Source organism: Erpetoichthys calabaricus, chromosome 3 (genome assembly GCF_900747795.2).
Source record: "Erpetoichthys calabaricus chromosome 3, fErpCal1.3, whole genome shotgun sequence".
Taxonomy (NCBI): domain Eukaryota; kingdom Metazoa; phylum Chordata; class Cladistia; order Polypteriformes; family Polypteridae; genus Erpetoichthys; species Erpetoichthys calabaricus.
Window position 1 is genome coordinate 115150674 of NC_041396.2, and position 24269 is coordinate 115174942.

At 38.1% G+C, this 24269-nt stretch overlaps 1 protein-coding gene across 3 annotated transcripts in view; it reads right to left on the minus strand.

Annotated features, from left to right (window-relative positions):
* lin9 (lin-9 DREAM MuvB core complex component) overlaps window positions 1-22058 on the minus strand; it is a 322562-nt gene extending 300504 nt beyond the window's left edge. For all 3 annotated transcript variants that reach the window (XM_051924272.1, XM_028797293.2, XM_051924273.1), the window contains exon 1: window positions 21985-22058. The gene's annotated coding sequence lies outside the window, so the exon portion shown is untranslated. The remainder of the gene's footprint in view (window positions 1-21984) is intronic.
* Window positions 22059-24269: the final 2211 nt, after the last annotated feature.

Below are 24269 nucleotides of genomic sequence, written 5' to 3' on the forward strand. Positions count from 1 at the left end.
CACCTGTCAATTTCTGATTTGCTTTTCTCTCTCCCTCTGACCTTCCCTGCTCCTTTGATGAGGAAGATGTTTGCATTCTTTTAATTGTGAGACGGAACTGTCATCTCCGTCTTGTTGTGTTTAAACTTTTGAAAGAGAGACATGTTTTTTTGCAGTGTTTGAATAAAGTTCCTATCTCTACAACCTCCTGTGTAAATCTGCCAAGCGTATATTATATATGTGCAAGCCCAAGCCATCACACCGCCTCCACCGTGTTTTACAGATGAGGTGGTATGCTTTGGATAATGAGCTGTTCCATGCCTTCTCCATACTTTTTTCTTGCCATCATTCTGGTAGAGGTTGATCTTGGTTTCATCTGTCCAAAGAATGTTTTTCCAGAACTGTGCTGGCTTTTTTAGATGTTCTTTAGCAAAGTCCAATCTAGCCTTTCTATTCTTGAGGCTTACGAGCGGCTTGCACCTTGCAGTGCACCCTCCGTATTTACTTTCATGTAGTCTTCTCTTTATGGTAGACTTGGATATCGATACACCAACCCCCTGGAGAGTGTTGTTCACTTGGTTGGCTGCTGTGAAGGGGTTTCTCTTCATCATGGAAATGATTCTGCAATCATCCACCACTGTTGTCTTCCGTGGACGTCCAGGTCTTTTTGCGTTGCAGAGTTCACCAGTGCTTGCTTTCTTTCTCAGGATGTACCAAACTGTAGATTTTGCCACTCGTAATATTGTAGCAATTTCTCGGATGGGTTTTTTCTGTTTTCGCAGCTTAAGGATGGCTTCTTTTACCTGCATGGAGAGCTCCTTTGACCGCATGTTGTCTGTTCACAGCAAGACCTTCCACATGCAAGCACCACACCTCAAATCAACTCCAGGCCTTTTATCTGCTTAATTGATAATGACATAACGACGGACTTGCCCACACCTGCCCATGAAATAGCCTTTGAGTCAATTGTCCAATTACTTTTGAGCCCCTGAAATGAAGGGATTGTGTTAAAAATGCTTTAGTTGCTTCACATTTTTATGCAATCATTTCGTTCACCCCACTGAATTAAAGCTGAAAGTTGGCACTTCAACTGCATCGGAGTTGTTTCATTTAAAAATTCATTGTGGTAATGTACAGAACCAAAATTAGAAAAAAAGTTCTCTGTCCAAATATTTATGGACCTAACTGTATATTCTCACACAATTTATATTGGCAATTAAACACTGCTTAATTGCAAATACACATGCACTTATAGGATTTAAATCATTTAAAATCATTAATAGCACTACAGCTTTTTCATGTTAAAATATACACTTACTATATTTATACAGGTGTGTGCATGTATGAGCTAGACATTCGTAATTCCTGAGGTTGTGGCATACAGCTGGGGCCCTTGCCCAGCCAGGACACCTACATACTGGAAGGACCAGGGGGGGGAAGAGAGCACATTCAGGACACTACCTCCCCCAGAATGAGACTCCCCCAGGGTTCCTAGGGAGTTGGAGTAGCCCTGCTGGAGTCCGTGGGCACCAACAGGGGGCATTGCAGGAATGGCTGAACGCTGTGTGGCAGCACTTCTGCCACACCTGGAAGCGCTGTCAGAAGAAGGTTATCAAGCACCTGGAGTACTTCTGGGTGCCCTATAAAAGCTGCCAGCAGACGCTACTCCAGGAGCCAGAGTCGGGAGGATGTGGGCAAAGCTTGCTGGAGGAGGAGTGGAGGCAAACAAAGAAAGAAGAAAGCGTTTTGTCCTGTGAATTGTGCTATACAGGTGGAACACGGGGGAAGGCGTTTCCAACAAAGAAAAAAAATAAAAGCATATGTGCTGAATTTGTATGCAGAGTGTGTGTTTGGTTTGGGTGGCAGTTGCGCCGTCTGCAGGCCACAAGGTGTTATTATAAAATATGGATTACCATTTTAGTTATGTACTATTTGTTTCTTACCAAAACCTATGCTGTATGACACACAGCAATAAATAATAAACACAATACAAATCTTTATAAACAATAGGCTTTTTTGTGAAGCAGCAATTTCAAGCTCATCTTTTTCTTTTCTTTTTCCAATTAAAAGCCTAAGCTTCTGCATTTTAAACAAGCTTGTTGTCCAAACTCAAGCAGTGTCCCTTTCAAGTTAAAGGACAAAATAAAATTTCTTCAAGCAGCTTTCCCTGATGTTTGTCTATTTCCACAGGAGGACTTTTCGTATTTATTTTTCAGTTTATTACTCCACTTTCTTTAAAATAAAGGCTAGTATACCAATCAGCGAGCACTCACTGATAAAACAAGTCAACACTCACTGCCATTTCTTTACACTGCAAAAAAAAAAAGGGGGGGGGGGGGGGGGGGGGGGAGAGAAAAGAAAAAAGAAAAAAAAAAAAAAAAAAGCACTCTTGCTCAACTATTGCATTACCTTGCGTAAAGGACCACTGCAACTAAATTACCGTAAAGCTTAAAACTAGAATTACCAGAGCCTACGAAAAAACTCAGATCCGGCCCACCTTACATCTGTTCGCACCTCTCCCTCAGCGTCTTTTGTCCTGTAAATGCGCCGATTAAGACGAGCAGCAAGCAGCCTGCTATTCAATCCGCCACCGCTGCAGAACATGCACAAAGTTCTCCCAGCTCATGCCTTGATTGATTATCTGGGAGTGAAGTGCTGGACTTTTAGAGTGGAAATAATAGATCGTTATTTGGAACACATGCATTTCATGTGTGTTCCGTTTCTACAATAATCTGTGTAAACACATTGTTAAAACAAACGTTTTTCATATTTTAGTAGTAAATGACAAAATGTTGGCATAAACTATAATGTATGAAGCCTGAAGTCCAAAGATCAAATAAACACTTTCACAAAAAGGTTCAAGGACCATACAACAGCTTACGTGGCGTAGCGGTAAGAATTGCGGACTAGTAATCAAGAGTCCCCGGTGTACAGCATGATCGCGATTCAGAGAATAAAACTGAAAAAAAGCTAACTTTTACAAGTACAATAAATGTATACCCAATGTCCCATATACTGTATTTGTCTTTTTTCCTCCGTGCTGCATGGACATCGTGCACCAGAAGGCGCTAGCTTATTCAGTGCGTGCAGGAACACGCAGGTGGTCAGTTGCTGTGTGTTATAACACTCTTGACCTGGCAGCGATCAACGCACATGTACTGTGCAAGGCATGCACAGAGGCCACGGAGAGAAGAAGAGCATTCATGGCTCACCTTGCAGAGGAACTTCATCATCGCATCTTACTAGAAAAGGCGATGGAAAAAGAAAAGGAGGATGCAACATCGACAAGCTTCTGTTCCAAGACTTTCCCCAGGAAAGTAAACCGAGTCAGTGTCAGGTGCCCTTTCAATGTAATAGGAACCAAAGCACAGAGAAGTGTGCACATTGCAACAGGTACACACGTCGTAAATGTAGGAAGACGGTCCTTGCGTGTGTGTGTGTGTGAACTGTGTGTTTGAATGTGACGATTGCATATAGCGCCGAATTGACCTCTCTGTACTATTGTTGCCTCTGTGTGTCCTGGAGTACAAAAGAAACAGCAACATGTGGGGACTGGCAAGATCGGGGGGGAAGGGGGGGGGGGAGAGAAACACACCACAACATGCGGGGTTATGCAAATGATTATGAATAATATAATGTTGCATCCGTGGCACAATGTTTTCCGAAATGTACTATACAGGTCATAAAATGAATAATTCCAAATATCCTAAATACCCATGTCTTTTTTTTTTTTTTGATCATCATGGACCATAAGGTGCATACTAATTCAACGTGAGCAGGAACACTCAATAAAACTGGGAAAAAAAGAAAAAAAAAAAAAAAAAATCAAGTGACGGTGAGATACGAAGATGGCAGATTCACCAGCATTTGTGTGACAGCTTTTATCCTTCCAGATCAGAGAATGACCAGTTCCATTGCCTCAAAACACAACTCACATCTATAGTTACTCCCATTTTCAAATAAAAACAAAAAGCGTCAGATCCCTGGGTGTGTGTGTGTGTGTGTAGGGGACGGTAGTATGTATCATGATCGTGACAGAAAATAAAAGTGAAAGAAAAAAAAACTCTTATAAAAAAAAGTCTTATAAAATGTACACCATCTGTTATAGACGCAAACCAAATGTGTGTACTGTATAATATTAACAATAAGAGCAGCTCACTACTGAAAACGGCAAATATAGGAGGCAGTCGGGATTGAACCGGGGACTCTTGATTACAAGTCAGCAAATCTTACCACTACGCCACAGAAGCTGTTGCATTTTCATTGAACCTTTTGTCAAAGTGTTTATTTGATCTTTGGACTTCAGGCTTCATACATTATATAGTTTATGCTAGTGCTGGGCGGTATACCGGTTCATACCGAAAACTGTTTTTCATTTTTCTTATGATAAGGATTTTTCTTATACCGCAACACCGGTTTAAATTGCCTAAACGACGTTCGGAACATGGTGCAGCAGGAAACTGTTCAAGTGGGGACCTTTTTCACTGCTACACCACTAAATAGTGGGCGGTAGCATAGGTATGCCGCGCGGTGAAAATGGACAGAGAGCTTTCTGAAACTGAACTAAAAGTTGAACATGATGAACAGAAGAACTTTTGCCGAAAAAAAAAGAAGTCACGTCCGTCGCCTGGAGATACTTTAGTTTTAAAAGGTCAGATGTGTAAATACTGTTTCTATACTACTGGATAATACTGCAACCCAAGTTGTACTTGTTTTTGTACTTGCTAGTGTATGTTTTGCTTGTATTCATCCTGTGCTGGCGACTCGTTCAGAGATGGGCGCAACTCTGAATGGATGGCAGAATTAAACACGTATAACGAAGATATTTTTAAAGTTCTGAACACTCCGTCGGCTAAGTTAATAACTAGTTTTAATTTCACAAAGACGTTTATCGTGTGGTGATTGGTAATGTGGAGAAAGAAAAAGGAAAGATAGGAACTGGGGTTTTGGTAGAGAGCAGGAATATCATGAAGTGAATGGATTCTGTGTGGTGATTGCTGCAGGCGCCTGCTCTTAGTGCAGAGGAAGTCAGTTTAAGAAGTGTAGTGATTAACGACTGGGTCGGGGAACACTTAACACGAAGTATTTGATGTGCTGCATTAACTTGCGACGGGGTTTGAGAAAATCTAGTAAGTTAAACATTAATTATAAAATAAACTTCATCCTAAAATCAAAGTAGAATGTTGTAAACTAAACTATGAGAATAAAGTGGAAATGTCGACTTTAATCTTGACATAGTCAACATGTCGAATTTATTCTCGACATATAGTTTGTTTTTTTTCTTCCATGTCCATATTTTTTTTTCTTCACAGTGGCCATAATGCGCTTCCATAGGGCTATACCACAAACAGCATTATAAATGCAAGTTGCAGTTTTTATTATTTATGTATATAGCTTAGCTTGAAGCAAGGTCCATATTAATGCAGTTTGCCTAAATGATGGTACAGTTGGTAAGATGTCATCACCAAGTTGCACTTGTTTTACTTTATTTTAATTAATTTGGTGAATACTGTGTAATGCACCTGGGCTTGAAGCTTTGAAGTAATGGTGCAACTATCAGTAATACTATTATGTATTTTATTGTTATTATTTATTAGTTTAAATATTATGCAGTTTAATGATGGTAAAATTGTTTAAAAAGTCACTTTAACGTGTCAGTGGACAGAGATTGTTAACATTAACAGAAAGTGTAGTTGGTTTACAAAAAATATTTACTATTTATTCCTTTTCTAAGACGTGTTCAGTGCAATCCAATTTTTGACAAACACCTCTGGATATTTTACTAAGTCTAAATGCCTCTTTGGATGGTTGAAAATATGTTGTCAAAATCATAGTTTAAGCTTTTGCAAAATTTGTTCAATTAAAGGTTCTATATTTTGACTGCATCTGTCATGCAATGTGCTTCCTTCTCTTTAGTGCCACCCCCTTGAAAACTATCACTTTATGGGGCCATGCAAACCTGGACTAATACTTGTGTGCACATTAAAATGTCTTTTTGTACGATGTACAATTCTCATAACAGTCTAATAGGTTATTGTTAGCCGGTCTACTGCAGTAATTGCAGTGGAAAATGTGGTTAACATCCACTCATGCATGGGGAAAAAAATTCCGTGATATAGAATTTTGGTCATACCGCCCACCTCTAGTTTATGCCAACATTGTCATTTACTACTAAAATATGAAAAACATTAGTTTTAACAATGTGTTTACGCAGATTATTGTAGAAACGGAACACATGAAATGCATGTGTTCCAAAAAACAATCTATTATTTCCACTCTAAAATCCAGCACTTCACTCCCAGATAATCAAGACATGAGCTGGGAGAACTTTGTGCACGTTCTGTGGCGGTGGGGGATGGAATAGCAGGCTGCTTTCTGCTTGTCTTAATCGGCACATTTACAGGACAAGACGCTGAGCAAGAGGTGCGAACGGATTTAAGGTGGGCTGGATCTACGAGTTTGTTCGTAGGCGCTGGTAATTCTAGTGTTAAGGAAGCTGGGGCTGAAAATATTGATTTTTTATATCGAGTGTTTTTTTTAGGGAAAACCTGCAGATTCCAATCGGTGGCTGATTGAACAGAGAATCCCTAATATCAGTGGACGGAAAACAATAGAAACAAAAATTAACTTTGTTTATTATTGTTAAAATACACAAGAAATCTAACAAAATACAAATATTAACATTTAAAAGCATTTTCTTATGTACAAATAGCTGTAAATGTACATATTTTCTAGGAGTTGCGGGTTGAATGGTGTTCGCTGGGTGCCTAGGTTAAATTTGCTGGACTTAAACGCACCTTTTGGAACAGAACTCCTTCAAATGGAGGGGAATTATTGTGCCTCTGTCTTATTTTCCGGCCCCGGGTTAAATCTGTTGTGCAGGAGTCTCTCTCATCTCCTAAGCTTTTTTTTTTTTTTTTTTTTTTTTAATAAATTTATATATAACAGAAAAGTTTTATTTATGTACACTCATGTACTGTATTTATAGAAAATGTATGTTTTACAGAGTGATGACATCAGAAACTTTCTTGAACAGGCCACTGCATTACACCCAAATTTTAAGCACAAAGTGATGCACAGCACCAACTGGACAGAATACGGAGAAGTTAGAGGCTGAAAATTTTGTACAGGTAAATATTGTGATATTTATGTACAAATTAGGGCTGTCAAATTAGCCAGAATATAAAGGTTTGAATATTCAAATTTAAAATATGTAAATATTCAAATATATTTAAACTTCACAAGTACATTTGTACATGCTTTTATATATTTTATTATTATTGATGATGACAGCACTGGCTGATACAGCCAAAAAAAGGAATCCTAGCAGTACTCAGGCAACTATTATTTAAACACAATAGTTAGTAAGATAGCAACAGGGAAAGAACAGCAAGCAAAGTAACAAAAAACTCATTTTATCATTTTGGAAGTGTCCAACAAGCAGTGACAGTTAATATTACGACATTCAGAATAAAAAGCCAGTCGGTAACTGGATTCACCCAAAAAATGTGATTGACACAGCATCAAGTCAGTGTATGCACAATGTCTACTTTGTTAAAATATTGCTGTATCTGTAAAGAATAAAAAAGGTGACCTGAATATTTTAATTACATCTCAATGTTTTAGTCAAACCAGCAGCACCCTAAGACGACGACTAGTTTTGGGACAAGGCATGTTGAGTGATGAAGGTCTTTAAAGTTGGGGTTCTCAAGCATTGTATTCAAAGGAAAGAAAAAAAAAAAAAAATCACAATTATGACAGTTATTTTCCATTTATTTTAAGAAGAAAGTCTTAGCATTAAACAACAGGCAGGGACCTCAGGTTTAAGATTTAATGATGCAGAATCAGATGAAAAACAATACTTTTAGATTGTAGTAGAAGCATTTAGAAAAACTGCTCTGAATGCACTTACAGATCAATTTATAAAGCAGTGGGACAAGGAAAAAAGCATTATGTTGTGAATTGTTCTGGTTGAGAAGTTTTACTAATGAAATTGACAAGTAACCATTCAAAATTTAAAAAGGCTGATTGTGGAAGTGGAGCATAAAACAGATCAGTAAAATTGTGCAGCTTTGCATAGCACATCTAATAAGATGCCAAAATTAGTGTGGGTAAAACAAACACCCGGTCTTTGACAATCAAACGGCAGCTTTTGCCCTTGAACAAAATCTTTTTTGAATAAACGTGAATTATATTTGAGTAGCAAAGTTTGATCTGACAGCCCTAGTATACACACACATTGACTCCTCTGAACTTTAAACCTCATCTAAATGCCAATACTTCGTAGACAACAGAGTATGACCGTGGGTAAGTCAGTACAGCCCACTTGCCAGAAAAGGAGAAAGGAGAGAAGAGCAAGTCAGAAGGAGCATTTAAATACACACATAGCCTGGAAGAAAATTTCAACTATCAATCATCATTTATGGTTTCCAGTTTTTTTTTTTTTTTTTGGTAATAAGCCAATTCTTTATCTGAATTGCCAACTTCCTGCAAGAGGTCCAAAATAAGTCCAGTAGAAGAATTATTTGCTGCGAAGAATAACCTAAAGGTGAAAAATTTACCGAAGAGAAAGAACCATGTCCATTTAGAACCAGATTGACAGATGCCCCCAAGAATAACATCTGAAGACCCTGTTGCCTTGTGGTGGAGCAAAACAACTACATATCCTTTACTATCAGACCTGGGGGTATTTTCCGTACGTCGCTTAAATCATCCAAGATCAGATGCCTCATTTTGGAGGAGTTAATGTCTGTGAAACTCATCCGGGATAAGTCGGTTTTTCAAACGCAGCCGCGTAGTATATTAGTCTAGCTGGATCTAATCATCTGAGATGAATGCACGCGCCCGCGCGGATTGAAAAGCCCATATATATCGAGTCTAGAAAACATGATCAGCAAGTCTTTGATAGGCTATAACAAAATGACGAAAGAACAAGAGCATTTCCCCCCCACCCCCCAACAGAGCAGGACCTTTTATTTGAAGGACATGAAGAATTTCAAGATTTAATATGCACAAGGGGTAACACGGTTAAAGCAGCCCAAACCAGAAAAGACAGCTGGCAAAAAGTGGCCAACAAACTAAACGTTAAGTAGTGTGCATTGTACTTACTGAATGCAGCGTTTCATTTCCTATGTGTCAGATTAATTATTATTTAATGTGTCATAATTCCAGATCAAACATGAGCACAAGGAGAACATGGGAACAGGTTAAAGTGAAGTACAAGAATATACTTCAAACTGGTAAATATTGGTATATAACTAAAGAATTGTTGACATAAATAAATATAAAAAATAATTCTAAAGCTAATAAGACAGGTGCAAAAAACAGGAGGAGGTCCACGCAGTCCAGACCTAACCCCAGCAGAAGAGTTGGCTATCCAGAAAAATGCCCATTGCCCCATTTCTGAGGGCATTCCAGGGGGAAGCTCCTCCCCAGAACCAGTGGCAAGATGCAGTGGTCACTACATTTCCGGTAAAGGATGGTCATTGCATATATTTGTCCTCAATGTGTGCCATACGTATGTTCCATATAGCCCTCTTTTTTGTTGGGTCAGTTACAGGGAATGTCATATCCCTAGAACTTGTGTCTGACCAACGAGATATTGACGGAGGTCAAATATTTGATGAAGACACTGATCATCAGGAGGAGAGGTACATTTTCCAAATAATGTTTGATCAAACTCCACACTGATCAGTCCCATTTGGAAATACTGGGTAATGAGAATATTAAGCTGATTGTGAGATTCTTCATGGAACGGTGGGTGTTTTTGCCTGTGTATTACCTACCTGCAATGGCATGAAACGCCTCTTTTATTGTCTGCACATGCAGGTGTCCAGGAAACACTATGAAAACCCGAAGGAAATATTTCAGAGCCAAACAGACTTTACGAATTGCCTGGCAAACTGCACTTTTAGATAGATTTTCCTCATCACCTACAGTATATAAAAAAAGTGCCGCTTGCAAAAAACCTCAAAGCAATGCATACTGCCTGTGTGGTTGAGAGAGCCCAACTTCGCCTAGTTTGACTTCGAATATGAGGAGTTAATAAATCTTTGAGGTTCAATATTCCCCATCGGCTAAAGCGGTATCTTTTTCAAAAAGAATTTCCTCCGGGAACAATAAAGGATCTTGCCTCAAAACCCTCTCCATATGAAATTCTATTCTTATAATTTGCACACCGATATCAATTGGTTGCTCATTCATGAATGGTGAAGCCATGACTGAATGAATTCCATGCACGGACACTGATTAAGTGTGTGAGCTAATCCTTGTTTACATAGAACAAACCTGCTCCGAGCAGGTTTGAAGATTTGGATATGCTGCTATGACAACACATCCAGCAAGAGTTTTGAAAAACCGACATATCCAGGATAATGCCAAATCGTCAACAATTACATCCGGCTAAACAAGTAATCCACGTACGAAAAATACCCCCCTGGCCTTTTCAGATCTGTGTATACAGGTCTTCTCTGCCCTGAGTGAGCACATTTTCTCCACTGCTGGAAGCACATTCAGAGTGGACACACATACTTCCAGAAAAGACCAATACAGTTGATTTCTCTTAACAAGAACTGTTGACTTTATTGTTGAATGCACACACAAACTTTACTTTGTGTATTTGTAATATTTAGGTTGAAGAAATGTTTTTCATTATTTATACATCCTGTTTTCACTGGTTCAAGTAACATTTGCTGTAAAACTTTTTAAATTGCACTCTTTAAAGAGAACAGAGAGCTTTTTGTTATTGAAATGTTTTGACCATATTACAAATCAGAACCAAGATTCGATAAGAACCATGGTAAGGAGAAATAGAATCAGATATGGAATCGATAAAATCTAAATGGTACCAAACCCTACAATTGACTGACATGATGCATGCATCAATTATGCTTATTTCTGAACTATTTATAAAGGGATAAAAGTGGCAATGATGTAATCTTTTTTTTGCCTTTTAAAAGTAGAGTTTTCACTATTTCATAATTTCTTGTGGATGTTAAATAATACAGTAGAGTCTCAATTTATGGCAGTTCCAAATTACTGCAATTCTACAGATACAAACAAGGACATTAAACCTTGAACTGAATTTCAATTAATCTACCAACTTTTTTTTTTCTTCTAAATTTACTAATAATGATAAACAAGTTTTGACTCTGACAACATCCATCCAAGAAGGCATAGTAAAACATGGAAGGACTTACCACAATTTTCAACCATTTTGTTTGCATGTGTCATTAAACGTAGCCAGCAGTGCACAAGGCTATGCAATAGAACGGTCATAGATACTATAAGCTATTATATCAGCAGCTGTCCATTTAGCTAAGAAGTATAACCTGGTGCTTTCAATCGTCAGCATTTCAAGTATAGCTTCCTGACGGATGATGCGATATTCTAAGCAGTAGCTTTCTCTGCTGAAGGATTAATCGTCAGCAATAAGTTTTGTCCCATCATTATGCATTTTCAAAACTTTGATGTACTGTATCATTATTAAAAACGGATGTTTAAGCACAACTATACATACCCATGGTTTATCCATCCATTTTCCAACCCACTGAATCCGAACACAGGGTCACGGGGGTCTGCTGGAGCCAATCCCAGCCAACACAGGGCACAAGGCAAGAACCAATCACGGGCAGGGAGCCAACCCACCGCAGGACACACACAAAACACACCAAGCAAATACTAGGGCCAATTTAGAATCACCAATCCACCTAACCTGCATGTCTTTGGACTGTGGGAGGAAACCGGAGCGCCCGGAGGAAACCCACGCAGACACAGGGACAACATTCAAACTCCACGCAGGGAGGACCCGGGAAGTGAACCCAGGTCCCCAGGTCTCCCAACTGCGAGGCAGCAGTGCTACCCACTGCGCCACCGTGCCGCCCACCCATGGTTTAGTTTAACTAATTTAAATTGTGTGTTGTGATTAAAAGTACATTAAATAATGCCTGTCATTTTATTAATAAATCTGAAACATTTTGCTTTAAAAATAGCATAATGCTTAATTGTGTCTTTTCAGATTTTTTTATTACCAAACATTTTAAGTCCAAAGTTCTGATTTACATATACATAGAGATGCAAATATGTGCAGGAACAGAACGCACATCTATAGAGGCTCATCTGTAATAAGCACAATTCCTACAATACAATGTGGAAATTACACCCCTGTTTAGGATCAGTGATGAAAGAATGTATTTTGTTCAGCATGCTGCATATAACCATTTAATTTGCCTGTTTCTGTGGAATCATTTTCTGCTACAGCTTCCATTACCATTCAGATCCTTGAACATGTGTTGCCCGAAAATTCTTATTTCTATATTCTTTAAAATATCCCTCAAAGAAAGCAAACACCAGTCTGTTGCCTTTTGTTTGTTAACAGAAACCAACTGCCTTTATCCAATTACCCTTTTGTTATCTCAATAAGTTAAAAAATAAAAATTTTAAGAGGCTATTCAATGTCAGTAATGCTCATTTAAGCAGTATTAATCAAAGTCCTGCTTCACACTAGGTACAGCCTGTGCCTTTGTCAGTTGCTGTAAGGACACAAACAGGTTAAAACTATAAGTTACGACTAAAACCAAAGGTTTAAATCAAAATCTACTATACACATGCAAAGCATCCATTCACATAACACAGACTCTATAAACCATCTCTATTTTTTAGATTATTTTTCATTTATCCAAGGCTGTAACTTTAGCCTAGATTTCTTTGGTTTATAGAAGATTGTCTTATTGTTTTATCCACATTACTAACCGAGAATGCTAAACCGGATGGACGCAGGGACATCCGGCCATGGGCTGTAGCCGCAAAAAGACGTACTGCGCAGGCGCCCCAAGAAATGAGACTCCGCGAGAGGCGGACGCGACCACAGAAAAAAGGAGTGAGCACAGAAAAATGGAGTCAAACGCAGGCGACGCACAGCGCCGCACGAAACCCATTGCACACGAAACTAGCACACAAAAAAAAAAAAAAAGAAGCCACCCCCCCCCTACAGGCACCGGATGGGACACACACAAAGAGGACGATTCAACAAGCCCCTGGCACACAAAAAGAAGACGCTCGCGCACCACCAATCCCCCCAACCCTCCCGCTCAGACGCCAAAAAAGCACACGGTGCCGCACGAATCCCATTGCACACGAAACGGGACCCACACAAGCAGGAGGATTTAACAAGCTCCTAACGCAACAAAAAAAAGAAGCCGTGACCGTCACGCCAGGCCCATTAGAGACGAGACATGGCACACGAAACGTTCACAACAACGACGAATCAGACCCACAAACACACTAACATCAATAAGAAGTGACACCCAAAGCCCCATTTCTAAAGGAACCATCCATATTAAACATACGTCATCTCAACACCTTCACACTAGGCAGCATAGGTGGATCTCCTTACAATAAAGCACTATTAACCGTTCAACTGCAGAAAAGGCTCCATATTAACAGTGAGTGCGATCCTCCTTATTACTTATCCATATTTCGCATGCTGAGGAACAAACAAGTCATGAATACACGCTCACGGGTACAAAACGATTCGGCTCGGATAACGGGACCAAACACATGAACCCGCATGAAACAACAAAATACACGGCAGCGCATCTGCATTACATCCTACAATAGTTCATTTGATTTTGCATCTACCGGAGTAAATATGTCACCAAAAGGCAATGACCCATACTGCTTTCGCGTATGTGGACAAATATTACATCGCATTGGAACAGTGCACCCTGAAACAAATCAAGAACGCAAATATGCACAAATCACGTCAGCACCCACAAAGCGATTCTGAAACCGCGGAAGAAAAAATGTCTCGGCTCCAAAAACACGTCACTCCTTATTCCAAATACCGGTCCCAATCACAGAAACATCGGTATCCACTATGACAATTCACAGTAACAATGCACGTGACATCCGTCTTGCCACACTATTAATTATAGATGAATGTACAATGGCATCCAGTCACTTACTCAACACCATTGATAAACTTCTACAAACGTTGATGAATAAGAATATTCCCTTTGCGGGAAAGGTACTTTTATTAGGAGGAGATTTTAGACAGTGCTTAACTATTACTCCACTTACAATGCGCTCAGCTATTGTTCAGTCCACCTTAAAATACGCGGACAATTGGCATTGCGTTGATGAATAATAATATTCCCTTTGGAGTAAAGGTACTTTTATTAGGAGTAGATTTTAGACAGTGCTTACCTATTGCTACACATACCATGCGCACAGCTATTATTCAGTCCACCTTAAAATACGCGATGACGTCATATAAACAACACGAGACTGAACTACAATACATATACAGGCGCGAGACCTGATTGGTGATAATACGAAGAAACGAACAGTCCGCATATTAACAGTGAGTTCGATCCTACTCATTACTTATCCATATTCCTCACGATAAAGATCAAACAAGTCATCAATTCACGATCACGGATACAAAACTAGACGGCTCGAGTAACAGGACCACGAACCCGCATCAAACAAAAAAATTCACCTCGGCGCGCTTCTAAAACCGCGGAACAAAAAATGTTACGCGAACAATTGGCTTTGCTTTCTAAAGATACACTTGGTACAAAACATGCGATTTCCAGATCCCGAATATAACAATTGGTTATTACAACTAGAACATTGTACACTCACCAATACAGATGGACTTCACCCAGATATTATTACAATTCCTCAACCCTTCATCTGCGACGACTTACTTACGGAGATATTTGGAACAGCGGTCTCATTAGACCAAATGCCCCTTTTAACACAACGCACTATATTATGTCCAAAAAATATTAATGTTGATCACATTAATAACCAGGTCATTTCATTACTTCCTGGAGAGGCACGGCTCTTTCGAAGCTCTGACAAAGTTGACTCTGATGACGACAATGAACATCTGAATTTCCCCTTAGAATATTTGAACACTATTAACCCAGCCGGATTAACACAACACAATCTTAGCCTTAAAAACGGAACAATAATCATGCTATTAAGAAACCTTAACACTAAACAGGGTTTATGCAATGGCACACGTTTAGTTGTCAACACCATGACACACAATGTTATTCAAGCAACAGTTCTTACAGGATCACATTCTAACAATACTGTTCTCATTCCTAGAATTGACCTTACGAGTTCTGACCTAGAATTACCTTTTACATTGAAATGCCGACAGTTCCCCATTAAACCTGCATTTGCCATGACCATCAACAAATCACAAGGACAAACCATGGACAAGGTTGGCATCTACCTCTCTGAGCCCGTTTTTGGACATGGACAACTTTATGTTGCCTTCTCACGTGTTCGACGTTCATCTGACATTAAAGTTCATTCAAGGACAGGACACCACCTTTACTACTAATGTTGTGTACAAAGAAATATTCCAATAAACCATTACTCTGTGCCAAACACTGTATTTTTGGCTTTCTATATGCATCATCCACACCTGCACACTATTCTATATCTAATTCATACATCTCACTCTTTGTCATGCCCCAACGCCAGGGGTTGGCGAGGGAAGCGAGCAGGGGGCGGAGCCCCCTAGTTATCTTGATAATCACTCAAACTCACTTAATGGGTACTGACTTTAAATTGCTTTTAATAAAGATGTCTGATAAAAAAAATAATGAAGTACTCACTGATCATTACCATACCATACTTAATAAATTAAACGTATAGAAAGAATCCCAGTGCCTCCTTTTATATGAAAGAGAAGGGCAGTGACATTTTAATTTCTGACCTCTGGTAAATCAAAGCAGACTAACTAGATTAACAAAAAAAGATCCATGTGGATTACAGGTATAACAAAGCAGAAGAAAATCCGCAGTATAACGGAGGTGGTGTTTGGGACTTGTGGGTGCAGTTTTTAAATTAATGTGACAAGCATCTTTACAACAATCCTGCAGGATGCCTAACCACATAATTCTTTAAAAGCACTGCACAAGAGTGTTAGAAAAAGTGTTAAATACATATATTTTTGGGTCTTTGCAGTTACTTCTGTCAGATACTCATTTCTTAGTTCAAATGGAAAAAGTGTTACTGAAGGGTGAAAATGAAGATTTTTCATGAAGATAATAGGAAACTTTCAACGCTGTAGTACTGGAATACCTTAAAAGAATGCCTTTATTGCACCTGACAATGAGGGTCAAATGCAGAGGGTTGCTCCAAAATCAATAGCCTACATAATGAATGCAATGTATCAGCGAAGATGTACAAGTCAAAAAATAAAGCAGAAGAACACTATTCTCAAAATGCTCCAAGTTTTTTTCCACACCTGTCAGACGCTCAACAAAGTAGACACTGTAACAAGGGAGCACCAGGTTCAGGCGTCTGGCCAGCAACCCTGTCTTGGAGTAAGAGATTTCTAAAAGCATATAAATGATTAGACTGATTCAAATCCCCACCTAGGAGGAAGCTAGTTATTTATACTCAAAGAGTAACGGTGTACCTTTATTATTCACCTTGTGATCATATATTTTTCCCCCTATTCAGGCACCAGCAGAACTCTTACGCCAATTCCATACATGTACCATCAGACCAATGTTTTCTATAAATTTGACAGATTGGACTGTTTGCAGTGATATACCAACTTTTATTAAGGACTAGCAAAATACCCGCGCTTCGCAGCGGAGAAGTAGTGTGTTAAAGAGGTTATGAAAAAGTAAAGGAAACATTTTAAAAATAACGTAACATGATTGTCAATGTAATTGTGTTGTCATTGTTATGAGTGTTGCTGTCATATATATATATACATATACACATATACAGATATATTATATATACATATACACATATTTTTTATTATATATATATATATATATATATATATATATATATATATATATATATATATATATATATATATACACACACATACATACATACACACATAGATGCACTTACAATAACATAGAAATCAATATAAACAACATTAACATCATTATCATACGAGAATATGAAGTAATATATAAGAAGCACATTTCATATAAATATAAATAATTAAACAGTAAAATCTTCTTGTATAATTTGCTACCGTGGCTTTTCGTTGGTCTGTCCAGGATTTTAAATCACCTGTAGCTTGCAAACTGTTTCACCTATTGACTTGAAATCTGGTACACATATAATACGTCACGTCTGCTATCCGCTTTATGGGTGATGATTGTATTACTCTTTTTATGTTTATTTTATTTTAGAATCAACTCGGGCGGCCGTGGGCAGATGCGTATGGTGTATTCACTCCATGTTATCGTGCATTGCGCTGTCACTGGTATTTTGATAAAAGAATTTGAACAATATATAAGAAGCGTATAAATTATTAAACAGTAAAACATTAACATTTAAGAAGTTACATTGAGTACTACTGCAGTGCCTTCGGGTATACCTCATTTTTTCTTTGCCCATTACATGCTTAAATGTATACATTTTTTGGTGTACCTACCCGAGAACACGCGACATATAACCGACCGTGGGAGAAGCATGGATTTTAAAGAAGCGTTGAGTTCATCTGCTGGTCTCCCTCGTGGAATAACTGGTAATGTTTCACTAAAATCTACAGCGAGTAAAACGACATTACCTCCTTTTTTTTTTTTACGATCTCTGAGATCTTGCTTTTTTCGGTTCAAGGCTTCATAAGCTCTTTTATGTTCCATGGTGTACTTAATAAGTACTAATTATCCCAAACCATCATCTTTGAATGTTGCAAGACTTTCGCCTTGTATGTAGATCGGGGTAATTACATTCATTGCATTCCTAGTCTGAATCACAATCTGATTGTATGGGTGGTTACCTGGCACTGTAGGGGTTGCCACCCGTCCTTTAAAATACGGAATCGTGCCGCGTTTGACAATGAAATTGCGCGTCCCGTTTTGAATCAATACTGGACGGGATTTATCCCGTATTTTTTTAATCATTTTTTTTTTTAAAGCAGCGTCTCATGCAAATCATCCCACACGCATTTTATGAAGATGCCTCCTTTCCTACTTTTGATTGGGTAATACTTGATGTCATCGTTAGTTTGATTGGTGTTTTTAACTGTCCAGTGAGGAGGGCGTGTCTTTTAAGTACAGTCTGCAAAGTGTTGGCACTGAGATGTGGCGTCAGCGCCATACTTGAAGCCCCTAACGTTGCGGTCAGCAAGTCGGCTAACATCCGCCATGTGCCGTCTTTCAGTTGCGAGAAGCAGATCATAGAATGGTTGAAACTGTTGCCCCTAACGTTGCGCCACGGCGTGTGGTTAGTTTATACCTCGTGTCTTCTCATTAAACTTTTATCTCGCGAATATGTTATTGCAATCCGCAGCGGGAGCGTTTCTATAAACTTTATTTAAACTTACGTTTTACACCGTGGTTTGTTTCCCTTATGAACATGCTTGTATGCTTAACTCGCTCCGTTCTCAATTGTTTAATTAATTTTTTGCTCTTCGCTGTTTGTGACTGTTCCTCCATTTCCCCCTACTTCGTTCTTTTATCTCGCGAATATGTTATTGCAATCCTTAACGGGAGCGTTTCAATAAACTGATTGAAAATAGTTTTGCATTTACCTTTTTAGTAAAAGGCGAGCTTTTAAGCCTGAGAAATCACCGCGTAAATGCACACGTTTAATTGGACATGTGTTAATATGTATGGTTACACAGTATTAAAAGACAGTGAACGTCAGTTACCTTTGTTCCCGCGTTTGATAAAAGGTCAGCTTTTAAGCCTGAGAAATCACCCCGTAAATGCACACGTTTAATTGCACGTGTTAATATGTATGCTTACACAGTATGAAAAGACAGTCAAAAATTAACGTCATTTACCTTCGTTCCCGCGTGTGACTCGTGCTGTAAATCTCTTCCTTGTTTTTAGTTCACGTGATTACGTAGGAGGCGTGATGACGCGATACGCGACTCCGCCTCCTCCATTACAGTGTATGGACAAAAAATATGTTCCAGTTATGACCATTACGCTTTGAATTTCGAAATGAAACCTGCCTAACTTTTGTAAGTAAGCTGTAAGGAATGAGCCTGCCAAATTTCAGCCTTCCACCTACACGGGAAGTTGGAGAATTAGTGATGAGTCAGTCAGTGAGTGAGTGAGTCAGTCAGTCAGTGAGGACTTTGCCTTTTATTATTATAGATGGTAGGCCATGATCTAAATGAGTTAGAATTCCTGCAGTATATTTACAGAAGATGTAAGACATCATTGTGTTAATGGTTGAAGCAACCATACTAAGAATAACAAAATCCATGTCAACACAGGCGTAAAAACAGTAATCTTAACAACACAACCGCCAGTACCTTCATTATTAACCAAATTTTAAAAGCAGTAATAAATATGTTTATATAGCACCTGTCCCATGCACATTTTTTCCACATATTCATAGAAAACCGAGATATAAAACAAAGGAAATTCTAAAAAGCACTAGATAGGGTTTCACATTATAGCGCCACACCCTAAAATTTTTAATGTGTACATTTCTCAAATATCTCATGCTTTAGTTTGAGCAATTAAAAGGCAAAAATTCTATATGCAATAAATACACAAAACAAACAAATGTCAAAAAGATCATAAACATTACCTTGTCAACAATAAGCACCACTTTAAACGGCCTACAAGCATCACTGAAAACATGAATACTGTTAGTTTTGTCCTTTGTCCAAATACAAACAGACTGATCAGAGATAAACTGCCAGAATATTTAAATCACACAATATCCAAATTACAGTGACAGTTACACCTAACACCATGCATACAGCACATCTCAAAAAAGGCAGCTAAATGCAGCATTCGTGCTGATCAGAAGGAATGAAAGCAAATAGCTTCAGTTCCTTTGAAGAATAAATAATTTAGAAAATGAACTGTATAAGATACAACCTTGATTGATTATGCTCAAGGTGCTACTTAATAATCCATTTTAAAATCACAATTACAAATAGTGCCATTTCATTAAGCTAGAAAAGACTCACCTGTGTCTAGCTTCTGAAAGTGCTTATTTTCACTGAGGCTGGCAAAGACCTAGTGTCTATGCCATTAGCCTTAACTGCATAGTTGGAAACCACCATGGACAAGCTCCACCCACCTGCTATGCCAATAGACAGTCAATACTCAACTTGATTTGGAGGTCTTTGAGATGAAGGAGAAACCCCCACATATTTAAATGTACCCTACAAGTGTATCCCCCCCCCCCATGACACATACTATAAATTGATAAAATACAAGTTAGTGCAGGAGTAGGCTCAGTGATGGAAATGTAGTCTTGCCTGAAAATGTCCTCTGCCTTGTGTTTAGTGCTACCATAATAAGCCCCAGTTCCCAGTGATAATGAATTGATTTAATCAGGTTTGGGAATGTTATGTTTAGAATTTTCATCCTTACTCTTATCTCATTAGGAATTTACATCTACAGTTGTATATACATATATAACACAAATTAACATACTGTGCACTTAAATAACAGGCCATTTTAAATCAAATTAGTTAAGCAAACATTTACCTTAATGATCAATAACCATTACATAACTCAACAAAAGACGTTTTGCCATGTATTTTGTTACATTTCTGACGTAACATGTAAGAATTCAGAGATACATCTACCTTTGTCAAGTAAATCAATACATTATCTCTGCACTGAAAAAAATCTAGGGTTCTTTGTAAACTGCATGCACATTGCCCACAACAAAAATGAATTATTTAAAACAAATGGATAACCGTATGTGTCAAAACTATCCTCTCAGTTGCAAATTGCATTCTACAGAAATAGGGGGGGAGGGAAAAAAAAAAAAAAGACATATACTAAACCAAAAAAACAACACACCTAATGACATTTGAAAAATATACAATAACGAGAACTGCCTTGTAAATGGTTAAATGCTATAAAAATGACTAATGTTACACTACAGTATAACTTTATTCTGCCTACTCTAGTAGTCCATTTCAAGTCAAATATCATCTTGGTAGGCAATGGTGCCAATGCAAAAATCAGAAAGTAACCAGCACAAGGCAGCAATGAAGCCTGAAGCAATTAGGAAATGTTGTTACTATCTTTGCAGCAGTCTGTGAAAAAGATACATAAGCTATAAAAATATAATAAGCCAATATTAACCATAAACGTAGTCATTTACAGCTCATCTACGTGCAACCTGACATTATGTAGCTACAGTATATATTGCTTTGTTCAGAGAAGTTTCAAACTGCAAAATTAACAGTGCCTAACAAAGTTATATCTGCAACTTAACTATAATTATTTTTAATACATCCACGTTCAGAACAATAACACTAATGCAAGAAAACAAGTTACATTAGCTACTAAATGAAGAACACAACAAAAATCTGCAAACGCAAAAAAAGTCAAACAAACAAGTGCGCGACAAAAGGGGATAACTGCGTTACTGAGCGCTTTGTTGACAAACATATCCTTTCTTTCCGACAGACCCCCAAACTGAGGTCCTAACATGGAAACTGTGCAAGACGTAATCACTACCGCTTCTCGCTGACAGGTAAACAAACCGCTGAAACGGTGTTCAAACTCGGATTAAGGGTAGAAATAAGATGCAGGGTATAAATCCATTACTACAAGCGTTTTAAACTTCAGCTGGGCTCATAAACCTTCCAACATTAAATTTAAATTTTGGAAAGGTTTAACACATTAAAAAGAAATACAAAACCAAGAACTATAATCCCTCTCTCTCGCTCTTTTCTTACATTCAGTTTAAACTAACGAAACCATGTAACTACGCTACGAGTTATTAAAAAATATTTCTGGTTTCAAGGATTTAAAAAATAACCTATAAGGCACCGTTGTGTTTCAAGTGTGCAATTATCTTTGTTGTCCAGTTTTTTAGGAAGCTGGCCACGACATAAACAAGGCACAGACATTAATGTTAGTACGTTTTCCAAGGGAAAAAACCATAACGTTTCATACCGGAATATAAGAAGCAAACTACAGAGTGACATCTCAAAAACATAACCCAAAACTTATTTCAATAAAAAAAACTAATCAGATTGCACTTATCGAGCTTGTTAATACTCACTCTCATCCAGCAGCTGCTCCAGCTCCGCCATCTTGAATGAGCCGCGCCGCTTTTTCAAAGGCTGCCGGTCGCAGTGAATTGTGGGACGGAGACTGGCGGAGAGGGCAGTTCGAATGTTTTTTTGTGTTGGATTTTTAGTTTACTTGGGTGTGTTAAGTAGATATTTTAATTAATAACTTTCTAGGTTATGTATTATTTTTTGACTCGTTATATGCTGCAATAGCTAAGATGTAACGTCCTAAACGTGACAGTATCATGTGTTTTATTCCGATAATGTAGTATTACCTTGCAGAGCGCAGCTGAACACATTCAGCTTCAGCAGCTGTCGCCACAATTTGTGCTCTGCCATCAAAACGAGGAACCTGAAGCATGGATGAGTCATTTTCCTGCGTTTCTAATTATTTCTGTATACGCAGTACGAATGTAATTTTATTTCCTAATTCCCAAGTGGACCTTCACAAAATAGGTATATTCTGTCCAAATTTCAGCTTTTAGTATTTAATTCCAACCATTCCTATACGTTATTTCATGGACCACTCGACCTTTATTTTATATTTTGCCAGAAAAACTTTGTAAATTGGTAACGGTTTTCCAAAATCGCTTTTACGAAAGCTATGCACTACATGTGCTGCGGATTACAGGACATTATAAAGTAAAGAAAATCGTGGACTTCACTTTTATTTTCAAATTAATGTACACTAGTTTGTTCAAACATACTATACGAGGACGTCGTGCTGTGTGAGAAAAGTGAAACTTGGAGGTACTGTATGTGTAAGTATGGGTCGCCACGGTCTGGAACAGGCGTCTCCAACTCAAGTCCTGGAGAGCTACTGTAGCTGCAGGTTTTCATTCTAACCCCTTTCTTAATTAGTGACCAGATTTTGCTGCTAATTAACTCTTTGCCTCAATTGATGCACATCTTAAGACTCAGGCCCCTTAATAATTTCTTTTTTACTTAATTAGCAACCAAACAATATTAAGACACAATGTGTCTTAAAAAAGAAAATCATCAGTTTTGGAAATGTCTGCCATGGCAGAATGAGCACCACGGAATTAAATAACTGGTTTAATTAGCAATGAGAATTGGCTTCAAATTAAGAAACTGAATGAAGTGAAGTTGGTTGGAGTTTGAGGCCCAAATTTAGTTTGTTATCTGTTGGCTCACTTCACATCACATTTATGTTTAGGTGCTGTTTAAGGAAAAAAGAATCAATTCAGCGGTCAGAATATAAAGAAAAGTCAATTAAAATAAAGGGAAATAGTTAATTAGCAGCAAAAAGTGATCACTAATTATGAAAAGAGTTGGAATGAAAACTTGCAGCCACAGTAGGTCTCCAGGACTGGAGTTGGAGACACCTGTGTTAATTGTTGGATGTTTGACCTGCCAAATCAGTGTAATTCGGTCTGGATTTATTCAACATTAATCCACACTTATTCCTTATATCTCCTGTTATTGCCAGTTTTCAACACTGAATGTTCAGTGAAGGTCTTCAAAAAAAATCTACTTTTTGGCAGAAGCCATCATAACTTGACGTAATATATTGAATTAAGTTAACTAACATCACCTCGCATTATAAGGCAAAATAAGTGTCCTCTAATAATAATAATAATAATACATTTTATTTATATAGCATGAAAACAAAAGCCTTTAAACTTACCAAATACATCCACTTTGAAATAGCAAAGGTTTTGATTTAAGACAATGTGCCTTCTTAATTTCTGAGGCATGCTTGTGACAACCAAAATGAAAATATTACATTTTATCACAAGCTCTTGGTACTATTTTCTTGAGATAAAGCTACATTTCTTGATCACAATGAGGGTCGTGGGTGGTGTTTAACTGCTCACCTAATTCGCCACATTTCAGATGCTTCATTCAGGCTATGTATGTATTAATCCACTTTCGTCTCAGCAGTTCTGTTTGTGCAACAGTTATGTCTTGCATGGTGTGTAACAACAAATGCACACTCAAATCATACAATTATTTTTTTCTAAATGGTGACAAGTTTTTGCCTATTACATTCTGCGTTGCTATGACTATGTATAATAAAAGCGTGGTGTGGATAAGCATACATAACAGCAAATCTTAGCTGTACTATTTACACCGCCCTGCATTTTTTAAAAAAGCCTTATATTTTTGTAAGAGCCAAACTGCCTGTTTTCCATGAGGAGAATGTGCAAACTGAAGTAGGAACAACAGCACTATGACTCTCCATACGCTAAATCATCTGTACTAAACTTCAACCTGATTAAAACTAAATGTATGCCTGTCAGCTCTTATCACT